Source organism: Morone saxatilis, unplaced genomic scaffold, assembly GCF_004916995.1.
Source record: "Morone saxatilis isolate NCDOM2014 unplaced genomic scaffold, NCSU_SB_2.0 Contig14, whole genome shotgun sequence".
Classification (NCBI taxonomy): Eukaryota; Metazoa; Chordata; class Actinopteri; family Moronidae; genus Morone; species Morone saxatilis.
Window position 1 is genome coordinate 7,249,977 of NW_023339696.1, and position 7,556 is coordinate 7,257,532.

A 7,556-nucleotide genomic window follows, 5' to 3' on the forward strand; every position below is an offset into this window, starting at 1 on the left:
TGCACCCTGTCAGGAAAGCAGTGTAATGGCTGACAGTGCTCTCTCTTTAAATACAGCAGAGTCAACGAGGTTCAGTTGTCACCACCTCATCAGCCAACTGTGCTACTTTAAAACCTCACCTGTGGCAACACTGATGACTTGCTTCTGGTCGTGTTATGTAACATCAGGCTGGGGCTGTCCATCGATTCTTCCAGCTGACTGTGTGGAGTCATGGGTGGCGCTCATCCTCACCCAGCTGCCACCATGCCATTGACTACAGCGGCCCCTGATCAATGCTAATGACACCGCATGTGCAACATCACTACTACTTTTACACAACTTTACACTTTTTCTCATTTAGCATTAACACACGTCAGAGGAAAACTCCGGGGCGATCGATGCTCGATGCTGTTTACTTATACAAGGATGCTGCTAAACTATGTGCAGTTACAGTACTTTTAGCTCTGACAGCACATTGACTGACATTTGTAAATGGTACTACTGTCAGGATGCACTGAATTCTGTGTATTATATCAAACAAATCAAACAACTGCTGCTCTATTGGTCATGATACAGCTAAAGGGCAAACATGTCTTCTAAAAATTTGGTTTCCAACAAGCTGATCATTTTGAGAGAAATGTAATGCATAGTGGCAGCTTTGGCAATTTATTTTGTCTTTCAGCATTCACATGCATTTTCTGAAGCTAATGCTCATAGCATTAAAGCATGATGAATATTTCTATGGTTATGTATATCTTTATGGTTTAGTTAAATATACTGAAAAAAGAAAACACTGACTTCAAGCATCAGGCTCTGCTCCTGATCTCAACCAAAGTGCTTTAATGAACTAAACCTAACCACACGCAACTCTGGTTGACGTGTTTTACACCCACAGTCAACCCAGACCACCTCCCTATTGAGATTGTCCTCCTGAGAAAAATTACAACATCGCTAATTTCCGCTCTGCCAAAGACAAAGACCTCTAGTGACCTCAGGAGTTATGGATCTATGGCAAAAGAAGACGTATTGTGATGTTCCAGGGATGCTGGGCTGGTATTTATTTCAACCAAAGCCTTGATCTTGGCTGATGACACGTGTCATTCTAGAGGGTAAATATTTTGCCATTTAATTTGAAGGTACTTGTTGACTTATAGGCTACAGCTTCTGTGAGATGGTAAAACAAAATTCTTAGGGGGGAAAAACTGTTACAGAGGATGGCAATGTTGGTTGGTCTGCCACTTTGGTCCAGACTTAAATATCTCTATCTCTCTATGAACCCCAGATAATGAATCCCAATGACTTTGGTGATCCCTTGGCTGTTCCTGTAGTTCCACCAAGCACCAAGCAAGTTGACATTTACGCTTTTAAGTCTCTACAAATATCGGACAGATTGCCATGAAATTTGGTTAAGATTTGGTTCATATTCCCATCAGAACAGGGTTAAAAAGACACACAAAATCAAATTATGCTTGTTTGTAATAAAAACTCCACAACTTGAATGTGTGTGTTTGTTTGCAACAGCATACATACATGTGTGTGTGTTTATGTGTGAATGTATATGCACCTTCTGCAATCTTCTTCCATTAGATTATTTATAAGCAGTCTCAGAATCCTCATTAAATAAGGCTGAGAAGTTACAGAGTTGCCAGGCCACCAAATCTAAGAGATTGGACAGAATGATAACACTGTACTGGAGTCAGCAATAAATCACAGACTGATAAGGTCAGCTCCTGAATAATGATCATAATAATGTGATGAGTTCCAGCCATGAGCTGGCGGACATTTCTTGGGAAGAGAGAGAGATCTCTGTGGAACATACGTGTACTGTGCATGTTTGTGTGTGGGGGGTCTGGTGCATCTGTATGTGGATTTGCATGTGCATGACTGAGCAATTGTGCACTTTGGATAGGTTTACTCAGAAAAGCTCAGTTTGGCAAGCCATCCGCCTTTCCCATTTCCCCCCAGCCAGGAAACAATAGCTCCTCTGCTAAATATAGAACGTCTGCATTTTACCTCACCCTTCTTTCTCACTCTGTCCCACCTCTCTTTCTCACAGAGACACAAAACCCACTCTCTTGTCTTTCTAACATATTACGCAATTCTTCCTCACTCTTCCTGTTTTTCTTTGCAATCTCTCATCTTTTTGGACACGATAGTGGGGTGGCTAGTGGGGTGGTTATATGGGTTGAATAGTTGGTGTGTGAATTTAACACTTTGATTCTAATTATGAGATTTAATGAAGATGTTTATGGCGGGGGTGAATCCAAATGACTTATAACTCGTCCATTGTTTTAGTTCGTGACAAGAGGCTTCAAAAACCACCACTTAGCAAACGTCAGCCTTAGTGCTGAAACACAAGTGCATAAAAAGACATTCACTGGTTCCAAATTCTCAAATGTGAGGCTGCATTTTTCTTGTTTTTTATATCATTGTAAATTGTTGATCAAAGAAATAAAGCAATTTAAATGTTTTCTTTTTTATCACATGTAATAGGTGAAACACTTGTTTGTTAATGTAGGTCATATAAAGGCATCTGTATGAAATTCTGACTGTTTCATAACCAGTTAAACTCTCGTACATTACTAAAAATAAATAAATAAATAAATTACATCACATCACATGTTCTGGCTGTTCATGTCAACTGTACATTAACATGGACTTCTTAAATTAGAGCCCTTGTAAATCGTGCTGTAGCCACATTAACATGTTGATTCTAGCATGTTTTGTCCTCTGGTTGCAATCACACACTATTGTTTCCTCCTACCCGTCACCCATGCTGGTGCAGAGCTGTGATCGGTGTAAGTTCAGCTTGTCGTCATAGCAGCCAATGGGGTCACACTAATGCTAATAGCTCTGATGAGTGTTTTCTCATCGCTCTACACTCGGCCCCACTGCCCCATTATCACGCTTCCCCCCTACCACATACTGTGTCAGCATTTTCTTAGCCTGTATGCCGCATTGACATATGCAGGATGTGTGTGTATGTGTGTATGTGAACACATGGGCGGGAATGTGTGTTCAGTTTCACTGCTTGGCTGTCTGTCGATGTGCATTGATTCAGCCACATGCCGTTTGCATTTTGCTTTGTGTCTGTTGTGTGTTAGTCTCAGTGTTGGCTGTATGGCATGAGACACATGCAGCAAGGGCAACCAATTAAAAATAGTTGTAAGTAGGACAGTCTCTCTAATCACTGCATGAGCACAAGAATATGCTGATGAGAAGGATCTCCAGTTTTCTTCCTTCCTGGTACAGTTTAGTCTTGTTCTAGTTACAGGTTAGAAAATACGATAATGGCAACTGCAACAAGCAACCTATTTAGTGTCCATTTCCTTCACACCCAAGACTAAGATCTCAAATAGATTTATTTTTAATATAATATTTTACTGTTCCTTTAAAACCTGCATGGCACCTTGCACATTGAAAACATTAACCGTCTTTTCTTACAGAGATGAGATGATGAATACTTGTCACATTTAACTGAAAGCCAGTGAAAAGTACAGTAAGACATTTGTGTCATGACAACAATAATGACAACAAAGTGTGAACCTATTTGTCAAACTCATCTCTGGTATTTAAATGTATTTTTAATTGTTCTGGATATTATTTTAAAGACAAAGTGTGGTTTATAAAACTACTGATGAAAATAAATCTGACTGTAGAAACTGCACTTTCTCTACCTGCAACTTCCTGCAAGATCACCATAGCAGATGCTGCATGACACTCTAGTGAGTACAAATAGTGGCCGCCACGTTGTGCACTAGCACAGTGTAATGCAATGCAATAAACTGTTCAGCCATTAAGGTCTACTTTTATGATGCCTGTAATGTTCAGTTTTTGTGCAGCTTTGGACCACAACGCTAGCATTAGCTTTGTTGTTGTACAGAAGCCCGTTTTTCTCTGTGATCCCAGCCGGTATGTGTGTGTGTTTCCGCTGACAGACCTGCCCTGAAGGTAACGTGTTAAAAATAAATGGTCAAACTGCAGGAATTAATTTGCTGTGTTAATTTGATTTGCACCCAGCAGCTAAGTTAGCTTGCTCATTGATGATGCAGAAGCAAAATTACAAATCCTACAATGGTGAAAGCACGACCCCAGTCTGCCATTGATTGATCACTGTCTTCGTTGGTTAGGCATGACGAGTGACATTGGTTAGGTTTAGAGTAAGAATATCAGGGCAACTCAATCAGACGTGGATTACAGCAGGTCAGAGGCAAAGTAGGGTGGGTCATGCCTTCGCCATAGTAGGATTTATAAATTTGCAATGCGGAAACATTTTGGGGACAGGGGCTGTCTGCTTATAGGCATGAGGGAGCTGATCAATCAGAGCAGACTGTGCTTTTCCAGAGGGGGACCTTGAAGAAACCAGATGTTTCAGACAGAGATGCAGCAGAAATGGACAGTTAAAAAAGTAATGTTCTTTTTTATATTAAAGCAGGTAAACAATCACTATGGTCATAGTTAGTGGTGGTGTTATACTGGACTGTAAGATAATGGGAAGAAAATTTAGGAACACCTGTTTAGTTCAACACCACCTTTAACTAAACCCCAATGGTGAACATATAATATAACTTATTTATTTATTGCAGATTAAATTGTGACATTGTACAGGTGTACCTGATAAAGGGGCCAGTGAGAGTATGTTTGCTAGCAAATAATCATAAGTCACAACTCATCACGAATGACACATCACTCATCAGACTCATCATTAGACGAATGAACTTCTGACCATCTAGAGCCCTTTAAAGTTAAACCCTGAATGAAATGTCTGTATTGAGTCACTCAGCACTGCTCTTGAGTAGAAGATTATGTAAGAGGAGGAGAAGGTGTGTGAGACTGCTGAACTTTTCGGGCAGGAAGGAAGATGCCTCACAAAGATGATGGAAAGAAGGAAAACACAGGTCAGCACACCAGTCACAGACAGTTTTTGAATTATCATAATCCACACTTTTTTTAAATTTATCATTTAACAATATCCCTGTCTACAAGCCGTTACCACATGCCAGTAATCGGCCTGAACAACATAGTGTTTTATTAACATGAGCAAAGAAACTATGCTATGAAATGAGGAGAAATGGCACTCGGTTTGACAGGCTCCATTAAAATGTGATTTTTTGTTATGATTACATACAAGGGTATAGAAGGTGGTAATTCACTGTCTTGTCAGGACATTCTAAATGTGATTCCTGCATCATCAGCAGAGGATAACAGAAACTGAGGATATTCAGGGAACATTCGGCCATCTGTCAATAACAACTGCCTCCTGTTAACGCAATGGAGCTCTGCATTCAAAAAAGTCTAAATGATTGCAAACAGAGAAAATATGCTTAACACTGAATAATATCTTGTCATGCGTTCATGGCAATCTGTCACATGTATTTTAATCTAATCAGAGAGAGTGTGTAATACTTTGGTTTGGAGATGGATCCTGTTCACTCACCCTGTTTCATCTCTTTCCCTGTAGGCACAAACCTTCCTAATTTATAACATGACAACAGCAGTTTTCAGGCCAGTATTTGCGATATTTTGATGCGGTAATCAGGATAACAAGCAAGAGGATGAAGTGGAAGAAAGAGAGAGTGAGTGAGAAAAATGCATCTGTTGGTTAATTCAAACACCAAGGCAATGTGGAAGCGTCTTAGAAGATTTGTTTCACTGCAACGTTGACCGCTGGGACAACTGATGACAATCCAAGGTGGTGATTGGCGAATACCCCGCAAATAATCTCCTGTTGTCATTAATAATTGTTTCAAAAATTCCACTTGAGACATGGAGTCACATAGAACGCTACGTTTCTCCACGGAAAACAAAACCCTGTTGCATGCTAATTTGCAGCATCGCTGCCAGCTCTGTATTCACACGCTCTACTGTAGGTTTCTGTGGTATGCCTGACACTGTCTCTCTGCTGACACATGTATTGGAAATCAATAATGTGCAGGCAAACTATACAGAGAGCACTGCACTGGTGCTTGCCAGTGTTCCTATTGTGCCTTATTTGCTAAAGAGGTAAACACTGTTCTTAGAATCCAATCGTCCAAATCATTAATGCAATTATAACTGTGAATAATCAACAGAGCAAAGCAATATACTATTATTTCAGGAAATAAAAGATAAGTGAGCACAAGGTGTCTTAAGGTGTTTCTTTCTCACTGCATTGCACAGTTATACAATTTGATTAAATTCCTAATTGCTTTTTTTGCCCTGACTTAAAAGTTGTATTATGCAATTAAACCTATAAGGCAGACACCTATCAGTGACCCTGAATTTGGCTTTTCAGTAATGAAGCCAACAGGATGCTACCAGAATGGCATAATGCAGATTGGGGTTAAAGCATCTGAACATTGCACTGAGAAAATATAGTAGCAATTAGTTCTTATGATCAGTTTGCAACTTTCTAGACAACTTTCTATAAGACAGAAAATACTGTAAGATTTTGTTATTACCTGATAAGTGATTTCACTGCACTGAACAAGGCACCATGATGACACCGCCCTTCTAATTCTCTTTATTCCTCAGAACAACTGTTCTTTCCCAGCACTAACAATATTCTGTCTGATCTCCAACACAACGATTAAAATATTCTACACTGACCGGGACTTTTGACAACAGCCTATCTGTTAACATCAGATGTAATCATCTACAATTGTGACAAAATAAGGAGCTGTGGAAAAGAAAAAGAACCATTTGTAGCCTGACTGGTGCAGACATGAAAGAAGGCAAAATTATGCAAGCTGTCACCAGGATCCAGTGAAATGAGGAAAAAGTGCATCAAGCGTCAACAAAATATTAAGCATCATCTGATGTAAAACAACCTGTGGTTTGATTTGTGTGCTGTGTGTGTGTTGTGTGTGTGTGTGTGTGTGTGTGTGCTGTGTATGTGTGTGCATATGTATTTGAATATTTGAAGCAAGGAAAAAAACATGTAGCCTTAAGAAGAGTTATCCACAATAAAGTCACCTTCCTCTTCACTGCAACTTGTACCCATTTCCTTATTTTCATTATGATTTCACCTCTTTATAAAATCCTTTCAGAGTGTTGTTGCTGTGGAAGTGTTGGGTTCTGCAGGTGTTTGCTGTGAACTTGTAAGAATAAGGTGTTTTTAGAAAAAGAAATAGAAAATGGATGCTGTGTGTAGAGAGAGGGAAAGGAGGTAAAGGAGAAAGTAGGTTGTGATCTGGAAAGAGAAGAAAGAATGAGAGAACATAAGGTAAAGAGATGAATAATGACTGAGAAGTCCATCGCCAGTCATAGTGGGTGTCCTTGAATACCTGGAGCGATAAATATTGTCGCTTTTTACTGGCCCGAAGTAGCTTTGCACAATATTTTTTAAGCCTATAAAACTTCATTCAAATGTCAAAACATTCAACTTAATTAGGACATTCTGGCGAATACTTTAAATATTCCAGGTTTTCCAGGAATTTGGCCCCATTTATTCTTGTGGAGGAGGACGTTACTGCTCATTCATACTTCATTCCATTTAAACTCTGAACTCTTCAGACATTTAGCTGTTTTTCAATTTTCAAATCCTGTTCAAACTTAGATATTCAACAACAAAATTACAATGAAAGTCAATTAGAAAA